The sequence below is a fragment of the Microcebus murinus genome, chromosome 7 (genome assembly GCF_040939455.1).
Source record: "Microcebus murinus isolate Inina chromosome 7, M.murinus_Inina_mat1.0, whole genome shotgun sequence".
NCBI classification, from domain to species: domain Eukaryota; kingdom Metazoa; phylum Chordata; class Mammalia; order Primates; family Cheirogaleidae; genus Microcebus; species Microcebus murinus.
Window position 1 is genome coordinate 70,279,756 of NC_134110.1, and position 25,541 is coordinate 70,305,296.

The 25,541-nt window shown below is 38.1% G+C and overlaps 1 protein-coding gene across 1 annotated transcript in view; it reads left to right on the top strand.

The window, feature by feature from the left end:
• Positions 1-25,541, top strand: part of TMEM64 (transmembrane protein 64) — a 55,860-nt gene that overhangs the window by 26,318 nt on the left and 4,001 nt on the right. The window lies entirely within an intron of this gene.

The following is a 25,541-nucleotide window of genomic DNA, read 5'->3' on the forward strand; positions in this document are numbered from 1 at the left end:
TGTTTGATAATGTGCCCTGCTGATTTGGACTGTCCTTGGGTAAAAATTTTCATATATCAATATCTGTTAGCTCTGGGGCTATCTTTAGAATGCTTGAGAGAGTCACCAGCTATGTGCCAGGTTGGTGTAGATAAATTGTTAGATGAAAGGTAAATCTATGCTGTTCACATTCAAGAAGCATTTGCAGAGAAAAAAAGAGGTTTATATGGACCTCTGGAACAACAGTGCTAACCTACATTGATAACCTTAGTTATGGAATTTTGTTTCAGCTAGAGGCTACTCACTGTATCAGAATGCTAGTTAGTATAACACTATCTGGGTTTTAGATTAGGCATTGCTGATTTCTGCTATAATAAAGTATTTAGGATATATTTTTTTTAAAAGATCATTGATTTAAGCTGAAAAGCCATTAAAGAAGGGAGAGAAATCACTGTTCCACAGGATATTCAAAACTCAGGAGTTCAAATAACCTCACATACTGAACATAAACTGTTAACTTTTTCCACAACTAAATTATAACCTGCTACTTCTGAATTGCAAAGTGATTGCCACAAACTTTTTTCTAAGGTGGCTAAAGATTTAAAATAGATCATTCTAAGAGTGAATCAGTAAGATGTCTTGATAATTGGTATTTCAAATCACTTGTGTGCCTGAGAAAATAAAAGGTAATATTTTATTTTTCTTCTCTCTTCTCTTTCTTTCCCTCTATAGTATAATGGTTATAGAGACATGTCCCATGAGAGGGAGTGATTCAGGGGATAGATAGGATGTGCTCCTAAAAGTGGGAATGCTGGTAACTGACCCAATGTGATGTGGTTGTTATTATAGCAGAGGCCCTATGGAGAAATGATTCCGATGTCTTACGTTGGTGCTCGCTCTTCAGTATTTTTCCTGTACTCCAAAGTCATGAATTGCCACTAGTCAAACAATTGTTATTAGTCATTTTTCCCATCCTGTGGTAATATTTATGATGCTTTTCATAATGTCAAATCTAATGTTCCGTTGATCACCACCTGGCTTCCTTTGACTGTTTTCCTTGAGGGCACATTCCAGCTGCCGTAACACTTTCATCCTACCGCCAAGAATAATGTTTGTCCTTGTTTATTTGTAGCAGGTCTAATATTGTTGTCTACCTTTTGTTAGCTATTTTGGGACAAAACTACTTGCTAGAACACAAAATAGAGAGGGCCACAGTGAGGTAAGCATATGTTGCAGATTGCTTTCATCTGGAGGGGTGAGGCGGCGCACCATCAGATAAGCGTGTTGGCATTGCGGTGTGCTCCTTATCTGAAGTTGTACAGTACTGTTTGCCATGCTTACTCTTCTTGGTTGACAGCACCCATCAGCATTGTTGAGTGTGGGCAATATATATATATATATTGGGGTATACTGTATTATGAGTTAAATATTGAACATTTTTAGGGATAGCATTACATGCATGGTGGTGTTAAACAAAGTATATGTATATGGTAAATTTATATGTAACCAATCTTCCAGGTTTCAGCAAAGTTGATTATCCAAATTGAAAAATTGCTGACGTCTCGTATTAAAAAGTGACTCAGTATTCTATGAGGTAGCTTGTTTGGAATATGCAGTGAAGTTGAATGGAAAAGAGTGAATAGAATACATACAGAACCAAAAAAGAATAATTTGAAAATTATAAAATTTTTAGAGTAGGTATACAATTGGAGAGGTATGCTTCGATTGAGTGTATTTATCTTAGGATATATAAAAATTCATGACCACCATGAAGTAATAGAAGCCAAAAGGGAATGCTCTGATTCTGTCTTTTTTAGTTATCAAGCCATTTTCAGTAGAAATGTTTTGAACCATATCCTCTTTTGTACTCTTTATCTCTTATACTCCTGTCCTAAGTTGACTTTGGCAGGAAAGGCAGGGAACTGAGTTGTTTTCCACTAAATTGTTTCAGTTCATTACTCTGACTTTAAGTAAATTAACTAGTTTTGTGTCGTCACATTTCTACCTTAACTATACAATAGAACAGCTTTGCTTGGAATCAGTGCTTTAAGTAGGTTTCATAGCAGTGCATTAAATTATTAGATAGACTTGGAATAGATTCTGGAATCATAGAACTTGAGAATGTCTTCCTTCCCTCCACTTGGCTGCTGGGTGCAGATGGGGCCTTGCTTTCTGTTGGGAGTCTTGGCAAAGAGAACCAAGGCAAGGTTTTCTCCAATGTGGGTTAGCAAATGCCAGGTGGAGAGACTGGAGAGCTGCAGATCTCGGGGAGACGTTGGCTTTGAAATCTGTAGGCTGCTGAATGGAAGTTTGATATTAGCTCCACCAAAATATGTTAGTTCTCCTGCGTGACCCCCAACAAGTGGCTGAGAAGGAGCTGAATGGCTAGAGTGTTCCTGCTACCTAAGGAGGAAAGAATTCAGGAAGACCAGATGCAGAGAAGCTTCCTCCAAGGAACTCACAGCCTGCCTACTTAACATTTCACCACTGGCATGTCTGATGTCTTATATTAATTGCAGCATTGTTCTTAGCATCAAACAACTGGAAACAAAGTGAATACAGTTCTCATGGGGGAATGACTAAATAAATTTTGATACATCTATACCGAAGAAGATTGAGCAGCCATTGGAAAGGATGAACTAGAGTAGATGTATACCAGTGAGTTAGAGGGATTTCCAGCAAGTATTGTTTTATGAAAGGAACAATATGCAGAAAACTAAACATATTGCAGTTTTGAGAAAATATCCTTTGTCTTTTGTGTATGCATGTATATATGTGAGTTTGTGTGCATGTGAATATCTATGTCTCCCCATACAGGATTAAATGAATAGGGATAAAATTGGGAAGGAAACCTGCTAGTGTAAAATGGATGAGAACGCTGATGGTGGCAGAACACTGGGGTGGAGGCTTGATGGGATGGAATGAAGAGGACAGAGAGGGAAGGTAATAAAGCCAAAAAGGAAAGGAGAAAATGCACTATGTTTTAAAAAGGTAACATGGTGGTACAAGTCATCCACTTTTTAAAACATCCCAGTTGATAGTCATTCTGCTCAAGTACTTGAAGTAACGTAGTACAGTGTTGAAGAGTGGCCGTTCTTAAAGCCAACTGTCAGTGTTCAAATCCCAGGGCCACTACTTCTTGGATTCATGATCTTGAGAAGTTAAGAAGTTATTGATACTTCTGGGTAATAGCTTACCTTGTGGGAGTAATTGTGAGAATTAACAAGTGTAATACAGGCCAAACATTAAGAGTAACACTTGGTAATAAATACACTGTTGTTACTTGAAACCAGCTTGTTCTTGGGTGTTGAGAAGCTTTTTCAATACTTGAATGTGAATTTGGCAACTATTAATACATTGAGTTGGACATTTATGGGCTACAGCAGAAGAGAAGATTAAAATTTACCTGGCTCCCATCTTTACAGAGTGCACAAGGAAGGTGGAGAGAGAACATGTATACAAAATGACAACTATATCATACTTTAGAGGGTAAAATATCAATGTAAAAATTATTATAGCACAAACTAAGTAATTAGTGAAAGGAGTACTTACAGAAATTATTGAATTTAGGGCCAGGTCAGGCAAGTTTACAGAAGAGGATACATTTGTTACCTTGTTTTTTGCAGGTAGAGACTATAAAGTGCATGGTACTCAAATAGGTCTCTGCCCAAAAAAGATTACAAAATATTGAAGTAAAGGGGAAAGTTGTACAAACAGATAAGAACTCGTTTGTTTGTTTGATAAACGAACAGGTTTTTAGTCTAGTAAATTTTTCCCCAGTTGGCTACTACCTCCATCATCAGCTTTTTAAATTTTGTAAAGCTAATGTATAACTTAGACTTATTTGAATTCATATCTTTTGAGTTATCCAAGTTCTTTGGATAACTCCAAGGTTGATATTTATTGCACTCTGGTGGTTTATTATGTCAACTTTCATCAGTATCGTTCCTGCCTCGTATTATTAGATAGTAAGATATAAATTTTATACATTCCCACTCAGTTATTTTTCTCAGTAAATAGAGAAAATCAGCTAGATATCAACTATTTGGTAGGCTTCGGGGTTACAGAGATAGGAATAATACTAGAGGGACCCTTAATATTTCGTGGGGAAGGTAAAAAAAATGACATAGTTGCAATAAAATGTGAGCGGGTCGATGATACAGGTTTCCACTGTAGAAGTGGAAGGATAAGATGGAAACAGGAGCTGTGGCAGGGACAGAGGGCCCTAGGGCAGAGGGGTGGGGTGGATGAACCAGGGTTGGAAAGTGTGCTACAGTGATGGCTGAATTGAGTTTGGAAGGGTAAGTGCAAATCATCCAAAGGAAGAAGCGGACAGAGGGTGTTCCAAAGACAAAAGCTCAAGAGAACATGCCAGAATAGTTCAGTACAGCTAGCAGATACTGGGCAACGGGGATATTGAACTAAGGCTGGAGAATTATATATAGGAGCGTGTGTTATAACACACATAGATCATAAGTAATTTCATATAAAATATTAAGAAGTAACAAGTATGGGCTTTAAATATGTGAATGAGGAGATACTGAAGTGACAATTGGGTCTACATTTTAAATCACACTCAACAGTTTGGAGAAATTGAAGAGGGTCCAAAGTACCAATCTAAGAATTAATTAGGGGAGAAATGATGAAGGTCAGAAATAAGACATAACAGTAAATGTGGGAAAGGGTTATATTTGAGAGTTATATAGAGAATACATTTGGCAAGTATAGGATATAGGGCATCAAAAGAGGGAAGAAGCTGTGAAGGCTCCTCTGGTTTTGGTATGGATGGTGTTTTAGTCCATTTTGTGCTGCTGCAACAGAATGCTTGATACTGGGTAATTTTTAAAGAACAGATATTCATTGGCTGACAGTTCTGAAGTCTGGGGAGTCTAAGGTCAAGGCAGCAGCAGGATTGGTGCTTGTTGGGGCCATTCTTTTCTTCCAAGAAGGAGCCTTGCATGCCGTGCACTCTGGAGAGGAGGAGGGTTGGCTGTCCACAGGGCAGAAGGTGGAAGAACCTAGAGGCAAAAGGGGGCCGAGCTTGCCATTTTATGATGGTATTAATCCCACCTGTGAGGGCTCTGCCACCTCTTAAATGTCCCACTTCTTAACACTGTTACAGTGGCAATTAAATTTCACCATGAGTTTTGGAAAGGACATTTAAATCACAGTAGATGGTGACATACGTATGAGCAATTTGGAGGCACTGGAGACCTTGGTTTGAGATATCTTTGGGGCATGGAGATCAAGAGATACTGGGTAACTGAATATATGGACTGAAATTCAAGAAGAGATAGGGCTGCAGCTAGAGGTTTGGAAATTATCAACATACGTAGGTAGTGTTGGATGCTTTTAGTGTGGATCAGGTACCAAGTGGGAAGAAATGGTGAACAAAACTAGGACCAGGCATGAGAAGAGGGTCTTTTAAAGCAGACTGATAAAGAGCAGCTGAGAGGGAATGTCACAAGCAGTGGAAGGAGAAAGTTTCGAGAAATAGGCTGCGGTTAAATACCACAGAAAGGCCAATATATTAATGACTTCAAAATGTTCGTTGAGTTTAACAATCTAGATAGTCATTGGTAGCTTGGTGGCAGTAATTACAAACAAGGGGCATGGAAGCCATGCTGGAGTGTGCTGAGGTGTGGATGGGAGATGAGGTGAGGCTGCAAAACGTGGACCACCTTGAGCAAGCGTGGCAGTGGGAAAGTGGAAGAAAGTGATAACCATGGAGACTGGTTGGTTAGAGAGGACCTGCTTTTCAAAGGGATTTACATTTCTTTACCCTTTCCTCTAAATTTTGCATCTCTTAAACTTTTTATATATTTATTAATTATATCATTTAAAATTTTTAAAAGTCAAACTGAATTAAAGAGGATAAAGCAGTAACTAAGGTGCGGGATAAGATAAAAGAGGTAGCATTGTAGCTCTCTCATATTAAAGCGATCTGTGGAACTTTCAAAAAAGTGCCCACACCTGGCCCTTACCACCAATTAATTATAATCTTTTAGGGTACAGTCTGGGCATTGACTTTTTTTTTAAGAGCTTCAGCTAATTCTGATGCCTTGTAAGGATGGTAAACCACTGAGGAAAGATTTTTCAGTCGAGATGAGAGTGACTTTAGCCAGTGTAAATGCTGAGGGAATAATTTATATTAGTGTATTACTAACGTTTTATCATTGATTTGAGATACCCTTAGCTTATATCACAAGGTGCTGGTATTATAAAAGCAAATAGTGCATTGGCCCAGGAGTTGAGATGTAATGCATTTTATTTCAGACTGTCGCCAATTAGCTACATAACTGTGTGCAAGTAAAAAAATTTCCACATGTATACAGCATGGAGCCTTCAATCCTTTTTACCCATTGGCCCATTCCAATCTATATTTTGTTTTAGTTTTCAACTACTTTTTGAGCAGAATCATGGTTCTCTAGAATAAGTAATTTGTATCTGTTGTTAAATGTAATTTCAACTCTAATATTAGGATTGTTTGTTAGCATTTTTTTTCCATCTCTGAAATAAGAATATCAAAACGTTCACAGGTTGAAGCACACCCAAGACCCTCTTTAGATAACTGCCAGGCTTAGAGAACACTGTGTTCTCCTCTACCCTCAATGCTTACTCTCCAGTGAAATTTATTTTAAAATTAGTTTGTTCAATTCTAGAAAAACATGTTTTAAAACTGAAAGGAATGAAGACTAGTTCAGATTTTTTGGTTAAAAAAGGACATTTCCTTTGCATGAGAGCAAGTTAGTGGCAGAGCATCTCATGGCCCCATGCTGTGCATCCTAATGCTTATTGTCACCTCTGGCAGACCAGAGGTCCACAGAAGTAGTGGCACAGGGGCACCCAGCCTGGGTTGCCTTGGTAATTCGGGAAGCTCTGGAGCACCTCCCGAATCACCCTGATGTAGTGAAAAGTTTTACTCCACAACCACTTAAACTTGGTAGAATTTTATTAAGACTGAATTCTTTAAAAATACCAAGTCCTACAAAACTGCATATGTAATGATAACATAATTTTAGACCTGTGGTATATAATAATATGTGTGTGTGTGTGTGAATATATATATATATATATATATATATATATATCCCAATCCCATAGTTTCAAATCTTGGCCATTGAGATAAAGAAAAATGATTTTTAAGGGTACTTAGTTTACATAGTGACACTCAGTAAAAAGTTTTTTACTTGTCAAAGTAAATGTAATTTCCACCCAGCAAAATAAGCAAAATCTTTTTTTTTTACTTTTTAACAGGTGGTGGGCAGGTGGGAGTGGGGAGGAGGAAAGGGGTGTATGCTTCCATAACGTGTGTGATGCACACCACCAGGGGATTGGACATATGGGGGGGGAGGGAGGGGACAGGGGCAATATATGTAACCCTAACAATATTTGTACCTCCATATGATGAAATAAAAGAAAAAAAAATTTTTTTAAATAGAGATATTTATAAAAAATAATTGAAAAGAAAATTATTCCTAAGTAGCAGTTGCAAGCCCTGCCATATCTCCTGGCTGTATAAGCAGGGCATTAGGTCTCATATAAGATAATTTCGGCTCCAGCATTAACCTCAAACTTAGGAAATGATACTGAAAGTTCTAAAGATGTAGATAGTCATAATATGTTTTCAGGGTTAAAAATGTGTGCTAAACACACAGGAGCAAATGTTATGAACTGAGTTTTTCAGATTTAGCTTATGAACCTTTTGTAGTTATTGATTTGATAGAGAAAATTAGAAACAATAGAATTTCTTCAAACAGATCAAAAGGAACAATTTGTAATACTATTGACAAACCAAAATGTGTGTAGAAACTACTTTTACAAAGCTTTTTAACCTAACGTTCTGGCAGTGCTATTAATAAATGAGTTAGAGTTCACTGAAGTTAGAGAAGTGAAACTTACTGTGGCTTTTGATTCAATTTTTGAGCTGCATTCCCTCCGAAAAGGTTATTAAATGATGATAACATATGCAAAGCACTTGGGCCCTAACCCGTAACAGACACTTAAGAAAAGTGGATTCCTTCCTTCACTGCGTACGATCCTTTTAGTGACACAGTTACTACTTCTGCAGGGCCCACCGTTTGGAGGGTCCAGTGGCAAGAGGGAGGTCTAAATACTCTAAGGTGTAAGAGAACAAATAATTTAGAATTGTCTCTCTGTTGGGTGTCTGAGTTACTCCTGACCCAAAAATTAAGAATTAGCCTGTTTAGGTGGAGTTGTTGCCAGTTAGTACCACTTGAGTACACTGAATTTCCTTGGCTCCTTACTTCTGACAAATGAGCTGAAAACTGTTGATTTAACTTGAAGGCAAAGTTTGACCTCTGGATTGATTGATAAGCATTTTTGAATTTTGTAATCAAATTAGAACCATCTTTCTCATTAAGGCTTTCTGTGTTTCATATTACCTCTCAGCATAAAAAAGAAAAAAATATATGCTCTACTGTTTTTCTTATAGGGACTATTAATATATTTAAATGTCAGTTCCAACTTTTACCTGGGAATGAGTGAGTAGGACTGTGCTCTTATTGTAAGGTGAGAGAGGCCAGTTGATCCCATTGTCAAATCAACATAGTAGGTTCTCTCAAATTATCCTATCGATTTAGTGTCCTTACAATAAGTATTCCAGAGGATTGTTCTTGATTTTTCATTTAACAAACGATGCAAAGATCATTTGCAATAGTAAATGTGCAAAAATGTCTAGGAAAGTTTTGGGGGAAAAAAAGCGATAAAGTAGGACTTCCTATACCAAAATTTAATAATGTCAAGTTATTGAAATCAGAAGAATAGTTATATTAATGGAACAAAAGAGAAAGTCTACAATCAGGTCCATGTATGCCTAGGAATATATTACATAAAAAGGTAGTATCAATAAATAGCATTGGGAAAACAAGCTATCTTTTGGGAAAATTAAAGGTGAATTAAAGACTTAAAATGGAAAAAAACTGAATACAAGTTGCTACTTCCAGAATGAAGGGACATAGATAAATTTTAAAATTTTAACTTAGAAATCCAAGCCTTAATTCCACCTCCCTAAAATACTTAGTTTTTTGTCATCTATTATCATATGCATACTGTTTAATGAAGAAATATGTGTATATCCTATTTTATTTAATATTATCTTTATTAGGTATATTTAGCATTTTTAGTTATCAGTTAAATGGTTATTTTAACAATGTTATCCTTTTTTGCAGGTATATATAAGTCACAGCTAACACTTTGATATAAAACCCTTTGGAGTTATTTCTCTTTCTATACAAGTATATAAAAATGTTTGCATGCATTTGCCTCATTGACAATAATGGAAACATGCTATGTATACTATTACTATTATCTATAATTTTTTCCTGTACACAATATATTTTAAAAACAAGATGTCCTTTAAAATCACATTGTCTAATTGTCAAGTTTGGAACAAGGTCTGCTATGATTTTATTTGGAAATCAAATTTGTAAAGTCATTTTTAAAATTTTATTTTATTTTTTTAATTCTTTTTTTTTATTTTGGCATATTACGGGGGTATAGATTTTAAGGTTTTAATAAATGCCCATTCCCCCCACCCCCCACAAGTCTGAGTTTCCAGCATGATCATCCCCCAGATGGTGCACATCTCACTCATTATATATGTATATACCCGCCCCCCTCCCACCTGCCCAATACCCTATTACTGTAGTACCTATGTGTCCACTTAGGTGCTACTCAGTTAATACCAGTTTGCTGGAGAATATATCTGGTGCTTGTTTTTCCATTCTTGGGATACTTCACTTAGTAGTATGGGTTCCAGCTCTAACCAGGAAAATATAAGATGTGCTATATCACCATTGTTTCTTAGAGCTGAATAGTACTCCATGGTATACATATACCACATTTTATTAATCCATTCTTGGATTGATGGGCACTTGGGCTGTTTCCACAGCCTTGCAATTATGAATTGTGCTGCTATAAACATTCGAGTGTAGGTGTCTTTTTTGTAGAGTGTCATTGGATCTTTTGGGTAGATGCCTAGCAATGGGATTGCTGGATCAAATGGTAGATTCACTTGTATCGCTTAAAGGTATCTCCATATTGCTTTTCACAGAGGTTGAACTAGTTTGCAGTCCCACCAGCAGTGTAGGAGTGTTCCTCTCTCTCCGCATCCACGCCAGCATTTATTGTTTGGAGACTTTTTGATAAAGGCCATTCTCACTGGAGTTAAGGGATATCTCATTGTGGTTTTGATTTGCATTTCCCTGATGATTGGAGATGTTGAGCACTTTTTCATATGTTTGTTGGCCATTCTTCTGTCTTCTTTAGAAAAGTTTCTGTTCAAGTCCTTTGCCCACTTTTTAATGGGGTTATTTGATTTTTTCTTGCTGATTTTTGTGAGTTCTAAGTATATTCTAGTTATCAGCCCCTTATCGATGCGTAGGATGCAAAAATTTTCTCCCATTCTGTAGGTTGTCTGTTTACTCTTATGACTATTTCTTTGGCTGTGCAGAAGCTTTGTAGTTTGATCATGTCCCATTTATTTATTTTTGTTGCTGCTGTGATTGCCTTTGGGGACTTCTTCATAAACTCTTTGCCCAGGCCTATGTCTAGGAGAGTGTTTCCAACATTTTCTTCTAGAATTCTAATAGTTTCATACCTTAGGTTTAAGTCTGTTATCCAGCGTGAGTTGATTTTTGTGAGAGGTGAAAGGTATGGGTCCTGCTTTAGCCTTCTACAGGTGGCTATCCAGATTTCCTAGTACCATTTATTGAAAAGAGATTCTTTTCCCCAGCGTATGTTTTTGTCTGCTTTGTCAAAGATTACATGGCTATATGAGGATGGTTTTATATCAGGATTTTCAGATCTGTTCCACTGGTCAATATTTCTATTTTTGTGCCAATACCAGATTGATTTAATTACTACAGCTTTGAAGTATAGTTTGATATCTGGCATATTAATGCCTCCCATTTTGTTTTTGTTGCCTAGAATTGCTTTTGATATTCGGGGTCTCCTTTGGTTCCTTACGAAGCGTAAAATTATTTTTTCTATATCTGTGAAGAATGCTGATGGGATTTTAATAGGTATTGCATTGAATCTGTAGATCAGTTTGGGTAGTATAGACATTTTAATGATGTTGAGTCTGCGGATCCACGAGCATGGTATGGATTTCCATCTGTTTACATCCTCTGCTATTTCCTTCCTCAGTGTTTCATAGTTCTCCCTGTAGAGGTCTTTTACCTCCTTTGTTAACTATATTCCTAGGTACTTTAATTTCTTTGTTGCTATTGTGAAGGGAATTGAGTCTTTGATTTGGTTCTCAATTAGATTGTTGTTGGCGTATATGAATGCCCCTGATTTCTGTGTATTGATTTTATATCCTGAGACTTTACTAAATTCATTTATCAGTTCCAGGAGTTTCTTGGTTGAATCTTTGGAGTTTTCTTGATATAATATCATATCATCAGCAAACAGTGAAAGTTTGATCTCTTCTGCCCATATTTGGATACCTTCAATTCCATTTTCCTGTCTGATTGCTGTAGCCAGGACTTCCAGCACTATGTTGAATAGAAGTGGAGATAGTGAGCAGCCTTGTCTGGTTCCAGTTCTAAGTGGGAATGGTTTCATTTTTCCCCATTCAGTATGATGTTGGCTATGGGTCTGTCATAAATGGCTTGTATCATGTTTAGGTATGTCCCTTCTATGTCTATTTTATTAAGTGTTTGTATCATGAAAGGATGTTGAATTTTGTCAAAAGCTTTTTCTGCATCTATTGAAAGAATCATGTGGTCTTTGTTTTGCTTCTGTTTATGTGGTGAATTGCATTTATAGATTTACGTATGCTGAACCATCCCTGCATCCCTGGGATGAAGCCCACTTGGTCATGATGGATTATTTTTTTGATAAGCATCTGGATTCGGTTAGCTAAGATTTTGTTGAAAACTTTTTCATCTATATTCATTAGGGATATTGGTCTGTAGTTTTCTTTTTTTGTTGCATCCTTTCCTGGTTTTGGTATCAGAGTAATATTCGCTTCATAAAAGGTGTCGGGGAGGTTTCCATTCTTCTCGATGTTGTGGAATAGTTTCTGCAAGATAGGTACTAGTTCTTCTTTGTAAGTGTGGTAAAATTCAGGTGTGAAACCATCTGGACTGGGACTTTTCTTTTTAGGGAAGTTTTTAATTGCTGTTTCTATTTCAGCTCTTGAGATTGATCTGTTCAGCAAATCTATTTCTTCCTGGTTGAGCTTAGGGAGGCTGTATGTTTCTAGAAATTTGTCCATTTCCTCCACATTTTCCAGTTTGTGTGCATAAAGACTTTTGTAGTATTCATAAATTATATCTTGTATCTCTTTGGGATCAGTTGTGATATCTCTTTTTTTGTTCCTGATGGAGCTTATTAGAGATTTCTCTTTTCTGCTTTTCATTAGCTTAGCCAATGGCGTGTCAATTTTGTTTATTTTTTCAAAGAACCAACTTTTTGTTTTATTAATCTCCTGAATTGCTTCCCTTTTTTCAATTTCATTTAGTTCTGATTTGATCTTGTTGATTTCACTTCTTCTGCTGGGTTTGGGGTTAGTCTGTTCTTCTTTTTCCAGCTCTTTGAGTCGTTTCATTAGATTGTCTATTTGTGATCTTTTTGACTTTTGGTTATAGGCACTCTCCCAGGGGTCCTCTGAGCTTCTTGAACTAGTGTATCGAGATTTTGAGCAAGGCCTGGGAAATTTTCCTCTAGTATATCTTCAAATAGCTTGTCCAACCCTTGGGTGTTGTCCTCTTCCCCTTCTGGTAACCCTATGACCCTCACATTAGGTTTCTTCACATAATCCCACATCTCTTGTAGGTTTTGCTCTTTTCTCTTGTTTATCTGCTCTATCTCTGTGACTATTTTATTTAGTTGGAGGGTGTTATCTTCAATCTCTGAGATTCTTTCTTCTGTTTGATCTACCCTGTTCTTGAGACTTTCCACTGTATTTTGTAGTTCCCTGAATTGATTCTTCATTTCCAGGAGTTTGGTTAAACTTTTCTTCATTGTATCTATTTCTTTAGTGAACTTTTCTTCTAGGTCCTGGATGCTTTTTATGGTTTCTTTGTGTTGGTTATTGAGTTGTTCTTGCAGGTTTGTGAGTTTTCTTATGATCCACATAGGAAATTCCTCTTCTGTCATTTTGGTTGCCTGATTTTGGTTGGTGTCTGTTTCTAGGGGGCTGGTGCTCCTCTTTGGGGGTGTGTTTTCAATTTGGTTCTTCATATTTCCAGAGTTCCTTCGCTGATTTCTTCCCATGTCGATCAGTTGTTGTTTCTTTCCTTTAGGTTTTTGTTTGGGTATTCACACACCTTGTTTAGTTTCTGAGCCGGTAGGTGGTGTCTGTGGGTGAGATTTGACCACTCCATGTATAATCAGTCAGTAGGTGCCATGAAAAGGGTGTGCAGGATGCCCTCCCTGTCAGTAGATGGCGCTTGCTTGGAGGAACAGGCTATGCTGTTGTTTTTGTGTTCTGTTATCAGCTTTTGTTCCTGTAGAGAGACACTCTAGTGCCTCAGGTGGTCGGTGGGGCCCTGGGACTTCCAGGTGTGTCCTTTTCTCCCTCTCAGTGAGGGCTGGTCTAGGAGAGAGTCTGGATCTGGGTTGGGTAAGCCTGCCCTCAGGCACCACCAATGCCATTAGCAGGGGTCAAAGTTTTGTTCTCTGCTTCTAGGAAAAGCTGTCAGGGAGGGGCTGGAATGGCCCCGCTCAATCAGAAAATCTGGGTGTGGGGGTGGGGCTGTCTCAGACCTGCAATCTGGAGCAGGCCTGGCTTCTTTCCACCCTCCCCAACTCTGCAGCTACTCTTGGGCCTCTGCCAGCAGGCCAGACCACAAGCCACCAGGTCTCTCTGGACTGTGCTGCCGGTGGGGAGGTTCCCTGCGCAGGAACGCCACCTGGGCTGGGCGCATGGCCTCCCTTTGGGGGGAGGGTTGCCCTCTAGGATGCTGATCTTCCCCTTAAGGCACACACACCTCAGTAGGCTGTTCATGTATATCCTTTCTGTGCCCTGGGCAATGCAAGTCCTCGGTGCATGGGATCTGGTCTGCAGGTCCGACTTCTGGGCCCCAGAGTTCAAACTATATCCCCACCAGGGAGAGCAGTGCCAGTCCCAATTCACCCACAGGGAGCCCAAGCTGGGTCTATGTCTCTCAGCCTCAGGGTCTGCCCCTTCTCCTGGGATCACCATGCCAGCAGCACCTGGGAGGGCTGGCAGGTAGGGAGCTCACTGTCTGAGTTCCCCTTAGTCAGCTGTAGGTTCCCAAAAGAGAAGGTCCCATTCCCTGGAGGTGTCTCCGGCTGGTGGCTGTATTGTCTCTCTGGGCAGCCCCGGGTAGGGGTAGGGTCGGCGGAGGGGAGGAGGAGGCAATATGGCGCCTGCCGCGCAGCTCAGGTCTGTGCACATGGAGGTGCCCCGGGGGATTTGGGAGCCTGGTGCCACATCCGCTACAGGCTTACCACTCGCTGGTGGTGGCCATCTCTGGGCTGGTGTCCGCAGGTCTCTCCACCTGCTGGGGAGCCCACTAGCAGTCCCAGATGCAGGGGAGGGGAAAGGTGACTGATCCACCTACCCTTCCCGCTGGTCTCCGGGCTGCTCCGGCAGTCTCAGCTTCCAGTTCTCCTCCACAGCCTCCTCCCGTGGAGTCTCCCGGTGTCTCAGGTACCCCTCCTTCCAGCCCTTGTCTGCTGTATGCTCGTCTTCTTGCTTCTTTTTTCTAATTTCTGCTAGAATCTGTCTTTTCTGCAGAGACACTCTGTCTGGCAGTGTTTCTCGTCCACCATCTTGATCCCTCCTGTAAAGTCATTTTTTTCTAAATTAATTTCTAGGCTGTATTTAAAAACTTTTCTACTTTAAGTTATCTATTTTGAAGAATATACTGTTGCATATTATCTGAGATCCTACTTATTTTGATTGATTAATTTATGCCTTTTCATATATTATTATAATTTTACTTTGTAATTTAAAAATTTAGAATTTCCCATTTTCTTTTTTCATTATGGTGTTTCTTGCATAATGTATATTCTATTTACATTAATATTTTAATAAAATTTGGAGGTAAATATCCTATTTTTTTTTTTTTTTTTTTTGAGACAGAGTCTCGCTTTGTTGCCCAGGCTAGAGTGAGTGCCGTGGCGTCAGCCTAGCTCACAGCAACCTCAAACTCCTGGGCTCGAGTGATCCTTCTGCCTCAGCCTCCCGGGTAGCTGGGACTACAAGCATGAGCCACCATGCCCGGCTAATTTTTTATATATATATCAGTTGGCCAATTAATTTCTTTCTATTTATAGTAGAGACGGGGTCTCGCTCTTGCTCAGGCTGGTTTTGAACTCCTGACCTCGAGCAATCCGCCCGCCTCGGCCTCCCAAGAGCTAGGATTACAGGCGTGAGCCACAGCACCAGGCCTTAAATATCCTATTTTTAACACTTAAAAATGAGTTACGATAATTCACACAGTATTATAATTATTAATTTATAATAATCAAGCATACCATATTTTGTTTCCTTTTAAGAAAAGAAAACTAATCTTATGCTTCCTCATTCTTCATCATCTGTTAAACTGGAAAGTCTTTTCTTGTCATTGCTACTTTTATCCTAACTAGTGTTTCAGTGTTCCTAAAAATTAGTAGTATCCCTTGTCTTTCTACACTATTCATAATGACTGTTTTATCAGTAATTATATAAATCTCTAGTTGTTGTAGAGTTTTTTTTATTCATTTCAACTTCACAATACTTAGAATAAGTACTTAACTGCCTCTGTTGGAAAGCTCTTTACCCCCATCCATGGAGTTCTCTTGAGTGTTCTAGAGATCTTTATAGGAAACATATACTTACATACTAAATATTGCAGGGATAAAAATGTCTTTCTGTGCTTCTGCATACACATGATAGCTAGATTAATCTTGAACTACATACTTTTATTTTTAATTCAACTTTTAATTTTAAGATAATTGTAAATTCACTTGCAGTTGTAAGAAATAATAGAGAGATCCTGTGTACTCCCTACCAGTTTCCCCGATGGTACCGTCTTACAACACCAAAGCAACATCCCAACCAGGATGTTGACGTGGTTATCGCTGAGATACAGAACGTTTCCATTACCAGAGGGAAGGATCCCACATGTTGCCATGTTACAGCCATACCCACTTCCACCCAGCTCCCACCTCCTTTTCCATCCCTGGCAGCTACTAATCTGTTCTCCATCTCTACCATTTTGTCATTTCAAGAATGTTATATAAATGGAGTGTATATACATGCAGTGTATAACCTTTGAGGATAAACTTTTTTCACTCAACATAATTCTCTGGAGATTCATGCAGGATGTTGAATGTGCCAACATTTTCTCGAGCTTTTTTTCATAAAACTTTTATAGTTTTATGTTTTATAATTAGGTGTGTGATTCATCCTTGACATTTAATAATTTCCCAACACATGTTTTGATCTTGGTTTCTGCTTTTTATTTTCGTTTTTCCCTTACAGGACGAGTTCTTTCCATTTCAATCTTATTGTTCCATATATAGAAAATCATCTTAACTTGTATTCTTCATTAGTGATTCTATCCTTTGTAAATTCTTTATTGGCACTTCTGTTACTCACAGGTTTACACCTATATCTTTTGTTTTTCATTACCATATATCCTGTTACTAGACTAGCACACAGCTCATGGTAGGTGCTACATAATTGTTTGCTGGATGATTAAATAAATGAGTAGTTTTCATGTCGCTCAGCTTATTTAGAATTTTTCTTCTTTGTTATTTTTGCTGTACTTTGTATTTCTTCCTTAAGTTTATATCCTATTTTACTAAGTTCAATTTTGGTAGTATTGAAAAGAATATTTATTCCTATGATGGTATGAGTCTTTCAAAACCTTTGTGATTCTAAAGCATTTTAAGATGTAGTGTGATAGTATCCCAAGGGGATCAAGAGTTTCTCAAGGAAAGAGTGTGAAGTGGGGTGATTACCTAACGAGGCCATGAGATGGGTTTTATACATGAGGACTGAGAAATAAATACACTTGAGTAAAATGGAAGCCGTGTTTCTCAGTGTGAGAGAAAGGAGTTACAAATATGGAAAGCAGGAAACTTAGAATGAACTTTGGGGTGTTGGATTGGAAGTTTAATCTCATGATTTTCTAGACAGAGATAGATAGATAGACATCGCCATCCCCCCAGCTCTGTTCACTGAGAGGGCCTGGGAGCAATGCCAGTCCAGCAACAATGAGAATACCTAGTACTTAGGTACTGGTTTCAAAATGTCATAGTCCACTAAAGGGAATCAGTGCTTCTAGGAGAAATGGCTAATCCAGGACCAAGGCAAGGAAAACATAAGCTGAGCCTGGAGCTTTTTTTTTGTGATGAAAGTAAGGAAGTGCTCAAAGAATGATAGGACACGTGTCAAAAAGACATGGGGGCCAGCTTCAAGGGACTCCTGCTGGCCAATGTGGAAAAATTTGAGCACCAAAACAAATAATGATGAAGAGTCATAGCCTGCTAATAAGATAAGAATATATGAGTTCATACTATAAAAAATTAGTAAATAAATGGAGAAAAGAGAAAGCTCTCCTTCATAATGAATAGAAGTAGTGATAGAAATAGGAAATCATCATTTAGCAATTACCATATCTATAGTGGGGGAATCTGGCTGATGCTCCCTTTAATCATGTGAACATCACCAGAAATTGGTATAATTGGTATCATCCAAATTGTGTGCACCTACCTGTGTGGTGGCCGTGGCACTGCCCTGCCGAGACCTCCTTCAAGAGAACATGTTATGGAGAGCAAGAATGGTTGACCCTTTCAGCTGCCGTCCCCGTGAATGCCAATGTCACACTTCTCCCAGGCTGCTCCCAGCCAATCACTGAGCATGGCAGGGTACTTGTGTCTGTCCATCCTGCCTCACATGGAATTCTTCTAATGGGTAGCATTCCCTTTGGGACGCTCCATCAGCCTGGCTGACATTTTCTTAGAACCGTGCTGCAGTTTGAACTTTTTCTATTCTTCTCTCTTTTCACAGTTGTCAGATCAGTACTTTGGTCTGAAGGCTCTCCCTGCACACTCCTCTTTCTTCTCCATTATCCTTCATACATATCCAATAAATCTCTTGTATTTTCACCATCTTGGCATCTACTCTTTGGAAGACCTGAACTGACACAACCAAATATGATGCAATGAGAGGGAAAATATCACTTCTGTGATATTTCTGCCAAGTATACATAGGATGATCCTCTTCATGAGGAAATATCAGACAAACCCAAACTGAGGGACATTATACAAAATAACTGACCTATAGTCTTCAAAAGTGTCAAAATTAGGATGCCAAAAGAAACACAGGAACTGTTGCAGATTAAAGGAGCCTAACGAGACCTGACAACTAAATGCAATGTGTGATCCTGGATTGAATCTTTTGGTCATTAAGGACATTACTAAGATAATTGGAAAAATTGAACTGGCTGTTTGTGTTAGATGCCAATAATGTACTAGTATTTATTTTTGGATTTTGATGGCAGAAGCGAAATTACTGAAGAATTTAGGGATATTGAATAGGTCATCATGTGTGAAACTGGGTTCAGAAAAATTAAGCTCTTTGCACTATTCCTGTAATTTCTCTGTAAATTTGAAATTCTTACTTTTCCAAAAATAAACCTGGGTGGGTATGGAGAATGGATTGGAAGGTGCCAAGAAGGAAAGCCTGGAGACAAGTTAGAAGACTATTTTAGGTGTCCAGATAAAAAAGATTGAGCCAGCAGTTTTGGCAAGAAAAGATTCCAAAGTAGATTCAAATGATAGAATTAACAGGACCCATTAACAAATTGGATATGTGAGATAAGAAAAGGGAGTTATTAAAGATAATTTTTTGTTTCTGACTTGAGCAACTGAGTGGGTGCTAGCCATTTAGTGTAGTAAAGACTGGAGGGATAATAAGTTTGGGAGGAAATTCAAGAGTTCTCTTTTGAACATATTATAATTGAGAAGCCTATTAGACAGACATCCAAAGAGAGATATCAGTGAGCAGTTGGTTATATGGGTCTAGATCTTAGAGTAGAAGTCTTGGATAGAGATATAAATTTAAGAGTATGTATATAAAGCCACTGAAATGAATGAGATCATCTGGAGGAAAAGAGGAGACATTAAAGAAAGATTGTCATTAAAGATAGTTAAATGGTGATGACCTCCAATGTTTACAGAACAGTTAGAGGAAAAAGAGCAGCTAAGGAGACAAGTTATGATGGGATAAATTTACATCATTACTTATCCATGCCAGACTTATAAAATGGAATAAAGATAGAACCCTGCGTGTTTAGCCAGGAGGAAGGCAAGCCTGAATGAGTGCTGGGTTTGTCAGCTCCTCTCTCAGGAAGTGTTCTCCATTGTAATTTTCCCTCCCTTCCGGCACCATCCTCCTTTGTAATAGTGGCTGAAAACAGAGGAGCTCTTAATCTGGCTTTAAATTTGCTCACGCAATAGGTTCACCCCTCTAAAGAGCTTTGAGAATTACCCTTTTCCTCCTGGGGCTCATTAGAAGCTTCCCAGGGTTAACAAACAGGTAACTATTTGCATTATTACGTATGTAAAAGGGAGAAGACTGAGCTCACTTTCAATTAACTATCAAAGTAATCATCAAAGGGAGTTCCAAGAGAATTTTCTGAAGAAATACAGTAGGCTTGAGGCTACTTAAGTGTTCTTTCACAAAATATTCCTATTTAAAATCTTTTAGCTGATGTGTCTGAAAGATACAAAAGATAGGCGAATTGCTTTTATATATGTTATATGCTTGCTGTTACACAAGTTAAATGCAAATAGCTGACATGCTGTAGATAAAATTAGCTGGTAGATCTGTTTGAGTACCCCAAGAACAGATAGTAGGAAAGCAAAAACAAAACTGGGTGGTCTTGATGACATTTCAGCAGGGGGTTTCTAGGAAAATGTCACAAATATTCACAGTGACTCCAAGGAATCCCTTCCAGTGTCCTGTAGGATATGGACTTTGTATAACCTCTACTCAAGATCGTTTTGAGAGAGCTCTTGAGAGAGTTGCCTTTGAAAGGCCTGAGGAATCTTGATCTGTTAATTTAACAGAAACACTTCTAGCTCAGCTCTGCTATTCCCTTTGGAGAGGCTTCATTAACTGGAGTTTTGGCCCTGACTTCTCCTTAGGTTCAAGTTCTCTGTCCCTTTTACATTTATGAGCAAGCACAGCTAGAGTTCTTGTTTCATAACTCTCCAGAATCTTAACAGTGAAATCAGTAATAGCAGTGTATTGGGTTACCTAATGGTGTTTTCCATTACACAGAGCAAAAAATGGAGCCAGCTGGAGTCTCTCTTCCTTGTCTCTCTGTGCACAATTCCTTTTCTTCTCTTTCCTGGAGTAGACCAGGAACCCTAATTAGGGCTCATCTGTAGCAGATATATGGAAATAGAATGCTTCATGGAATCTGCCTGCTAATGTGCACACAATTCTCTTAACTTCAACGCTCTTGCCCTCTCAGAAGCATTTGTCTTATTCTCTGTCTTGCTCACTGTATGGCAGCACCTAGTACAGTACTTGGAGCCTAATAGATACATTATTTACCATTTGCTGACTTACTGAATAGTAAAATTAATATCACCTTGTATAGGTGGAATATGCTTGCTAAATTTACTGGATTTAATAAATATTCAAAAATGCTGACATAAATCATTTTTTACTTTTCATATGTTATATAAGTAGTAGGGCATATAATTTAATACTCAATATTATACTATACCAGAGGATCTTGCTTTTTCTGGATTACTGAAAACAAAAACATTTAATTTCTTGTGAATTTGACAGATACTTATAGAATTTTTAAAATAAATTTATTAAGGGATATTATAGAGTTCAGTGTAATGAATATGGTCATTAGGGTTTAGCAATTAATTTTCTTAGATTTTTAGGAGTTCAAATATTTATTTTTAAAAATCGGCTTTTATGTTACACATTTTCATATTTCATGAAAAAGAGGGGTTATTTTAGATGTATAGATGTAGATTACCCTGGAAATATCCTCCCCCAAAACAGTATTTTAAAACTGCAAGGATTCTTTATGGAACCAGAAATCCATATTAATTCAATGGGTTGCAAAAGTACTCTGCTTATCTAAATGATTTCTAAATATGTGTAAATGACACATAGTAATAATTGATATACATTATGTTACTGATGTAAATATTGTCTGTTGGCCTTTATAATAAAATAAAAGATATTTTATTTACCATGTTTTCCCCTCTGATAATAGAAAGAATTTGGTGAAAGGAAAACAAGGTCTGTTTTTCACTGGGCTTTTGTCAAATAGTTTAGTGTTTCCATTTTAAAAGTGCTCTTATTTTGTTCAATTTTTAAAATGAAAAGAGTATTTATATTTTTAATCAGGGTAGGAAGAAAATGATGTGAATGGCTTAGCATTACTCAGTTAAAAATACATTCTTTATTTCTCAAAGCTTAAAAACACTATTTTATAATTACTATGGCTTATTGTCTTTTAGTTGTGATAAAATTACAACAAAGCATTTAATGTTTCCAGGGGAAAATGTTGCATAAATGAGTTGAATATTATCACCATCATTTTATATATATATATATATATGAAAGAATACTGATAATCTAGTCAATATAATCAAACAAAAAAATTAAAATCACTGAAATGTTTGTGACTAAATCAAAACATATTAGATAAATCCTGTTGAACATGCCATGGACTTATTCTTGTCACTAAAAATAAAGACAGTAGGTGCATCCTTCTAGTATTTTTGCCCAGGTGCCTTAATAAATTAATGTTGAATATGTGTCCAACTTTAGTTTTCTTCTTTTTTATGTTTCTTGAGACTTAAATTATCCCAGACTAGAATTATTTTGTAATTTTGTAAAGAAATTTCTTTGTAGCAAATTCTTTATAAGTAGAAATATCGAGAACTCAAAATAATTCTAAACAGATTTCAGATAATGATTCTATCTTCTAATTTTATCTAGTGGGAAATAAAGTACTAGTTAAATCTGTCCTTCTACCACAGAATTTATGCATTGAATAAATGGTGCTAATTACATGTATAAGGGAGAGATAGAAACTTTGAGAATTAAACTGTATTTAATATTTAAATATTAACTCCTTTCATATTAACAAGTATTCTGTTTAATTCATACATATGGCTCCTTTTAAGGTAAGTTAAAATTACCTTTTCACTTCATTAAATTTACATTCAAATTTATAAAATTTTCACATTAAATCATTTCCTTGCAAAGCCCATGCAATCTTAGGTTCATATACTGGTATGGTCAAAGTAAGAAATAGTTTAAATGATGTTTTTTAAATGTAGAAAATACATTTCTGAAATAGTGATCTGTGCTGTAAATCCCATAAATTAGATTCTGTTTGCCTATATTGACTTCTATTGTATGTCTGGAATTATTCTTTGGAAAAATGCATGCCACGATCTAGTTTAGCTGTGTCACTGCTCTTAGAAACAGAGGAACAGAGCATGGAGATGTCCATAGTAACCATGTAGCATTTTCTCTAGTGACCCACCACTCATCTCCTGGGCAGGGTGTGCCTCGCTGTCATCTCCTGGGAAGGGTGATTCTCTCTATCCCACTGAGGCTGGTCTGGCTCATTTGGATAGTCGCTGGGTTTGAATTCAATGTAAAGCTAACATTTTTTTTGAACTCCTACTGTGGGTCAGGCACAATGCCAAGCACTGTATAGGGATGACCTAACTGTATGAGGTAGACTTTATTAACCCCTTTCACAGATGAGAAAACTGAAGGACAGTGAACGCTCATGATTAGGAAGCTCTTTAAAATATAGTTTGATTCCAGAGCTGAGCTTAGGACCACTATGCTATATTGCCTTTCCATTTACTAGACTACAGCTTTTCAGTCATGAAAGTGCTGCAAGTATACCCAGATATTGACCCTGGCTGCCCTTTAGGGTGCTGGGCAGGACTTGCAACCCAGCATCCCAGGTCTCTTCTTATGGCTGTGAGCAGCTTGATCCGTTTACACCAGTGTGCTACACAAAGGTGATTGTTTTCTATGTATGCTGTGATGTGAAAAAGTTTGACAAGCACACTGCCTGAGAGCAAAGAAAACATTTAGAGATAAGTATATTAAATGTTTCCTATTTTTAACTGGCATTAGAATAATTTTTCAGATTTATCAACCCCCTGGCAAGGGATAACTTGTATACCTTATATAATTCTACTTTATTTTACTTCTTGTCCACGTATTACGTATGAAAAATGGCTTGAGGCCAGGTACAGTGGCTCACACCTGTAATCCCAGCACTCTGGGAGGCCCAGGCAGGAGGATTGGAGAATTGCTTGAGGTCAGGAATTTGAGACCAGACTGAGCAAGAGCAAGACCTCATCTTTACTAAAAATAGAAAAAATTAGCCGGACATGGTGGTGCAGCCTGTAGTCCCAGCGATGCGGGAGGCTGAGGCAGGAGGATCGCTTGAGCCCAGGAGTTTGAGGTTGCACTGAGCTATGATGATGCCACTGCACTCTAGCCTGGGCAAGAGAGTGAGACTCTGTCTCAAAAGGAAAACAAAAAAAAAGAAAGAAAAGAAAACTCGTTCGAGATAAAAACTAATAATTTCTTCCACAGATATTTTGTTATGCTGCATATTATTCTAGACTATGAATCAGGCAACATATATTCTACCTAGAGTTAAGACACAGTCATTACATCATTAAAAATGAATTTATTTAATTATTCTTGATAAATTATTTTTTACTGTTTCTATGAACTGCCTACTTCCAAATTAATCAGAATTGCCAAGTGTTTAGGCTGGAATGCTTAGGTACATAAGGGTGCATGCAGTTAATAAGGGAATACTTTCTAAAGAAGTGATACTTGCAAGTTTAAAAATATGATGGAGAGAATAGGTATACTGTCTTGATAAGGAATAACTCTTGAGTAGCACTGAAGTGACATTGGAGACTATACGTCACTTTAGTACGTGGACTGAAAGAAAGACAAAATAGTTTAGAATTTCTAGGCACCATAAAAACCCTTCAAGGGAACCCAACAGGTAATTCCAATTAGCTTAAATAAAAATGTAGAGACACATAAACATTTCTTTTTCTTTTCTTTTCTTTTTTTTTTTTTTTTTGAAGTAGGGTCTTATTCTATTGCCTGAGCTAGAGTGCTGTAGTGTCAGCCTAGCTCACAGCAACCTCAAACTGCTGGGCTCAAGCGATCCTCCTGCCTCAGCCTCCTGAGTAGCTAGGTGTACAGGTGCCACCACACCCAGCTAATTTTTCTGTTTTTTTGTAGAGACAGAGTCTCTCTATGTTGCTCAGGCTGGTCTCAAACTCCTGGCCTAAAGCAATCCTCCTGCCTCAGCCTCCCAAAGTACTAGGACTACAGGAGTGAGCCACCACACCCTGTGAGACACATAAACACTTGAACTCAAATGTTTTCATTGTGTTTAAAATGATTGATTCATACTGCATTAATCATGGAAGCCCATCTGAAAGTGTGGTTTGTGGTTTTCCAGATTTTACCTCAATAGAAGTTTACAGGCCAATATAAAACATGTTGCAGATGAATCGATGAAGAAAAAAATGTATTTCCTCTTGATTGCAATGGAGAATGCTTGCCCACTTACACACACCTGATCCAGTTTAGTGCCTTGATGGGGCCTTCTAGGGAGCTTTGACAATTGGTCATCTTGTCTGGATACCTGATTACACGTGAAATACAAGGCAGGGGGAAGCAAAGGTGACTCTGCGGCTGTGAGCCTTATGGTCTTAATAATAAAGGTCCATTCATTCAAGGAAAGCCTTACTAGGAAGAGGAGGTGGATGAGTGTATTGGGGGTGGGGAGGGGTGATGAATTCATCAGGCATCTGGAGGAACCAGGAAGAGACCCAAGTGGAGAGTTCAGGAAAGCAATTGAAAATTCTTGCCTCTAGTCATGTAGAGAGATTAGGGCTGGAGGTTTAGAGTTAGGATACTTGGTAAGTACTCATAATGTTAGGGGTGAAAGAGACTTCCAAGGAAGAAAGGATTCAGATGAGCATACATAAAGATAGGCTTTTATCACATTACCTGGTTGACCACCCTCATAGGAGTAGAAAGTTGGGCAGCAAAAGAGACAGGCAAACTGATCTTGATGTTCTTGAACCCACCGGGCACAACTCCTCTCAGGGCCTGCACCTTCCATCCTCAGCCTGGAACATTCTTCCCACACAGGCTGGGGCTTCCTTTGCATTCCCATAATACTCTCTGAAATTTCTGACACTGCATTCACCAGCGTGTAATACTTATCTGTTTCGGTTCTCGTGTCACCTGCTGTGTCACTGAATAAATAAATGAGAGAGGTGGAATGAGAAGAGATGTGCCCAGAGCCTCGTTTCAGAAACCAGGACCTTGAAGTTCTGATAAACTGGTCTGATGACATGTTATTTCAAAGAAAATATAAAAGGACGCCCATTGTGTGCCAGGCATTCCTGGAACAAAGGTCAGACATTCTTAAACAACGGCAGCAGTACTCTTTCCGTCTGTAGCATCATTTTTAGGCAGGGTCCCCCCAAGTGGCAGCAGAGTCAACATTTACTCC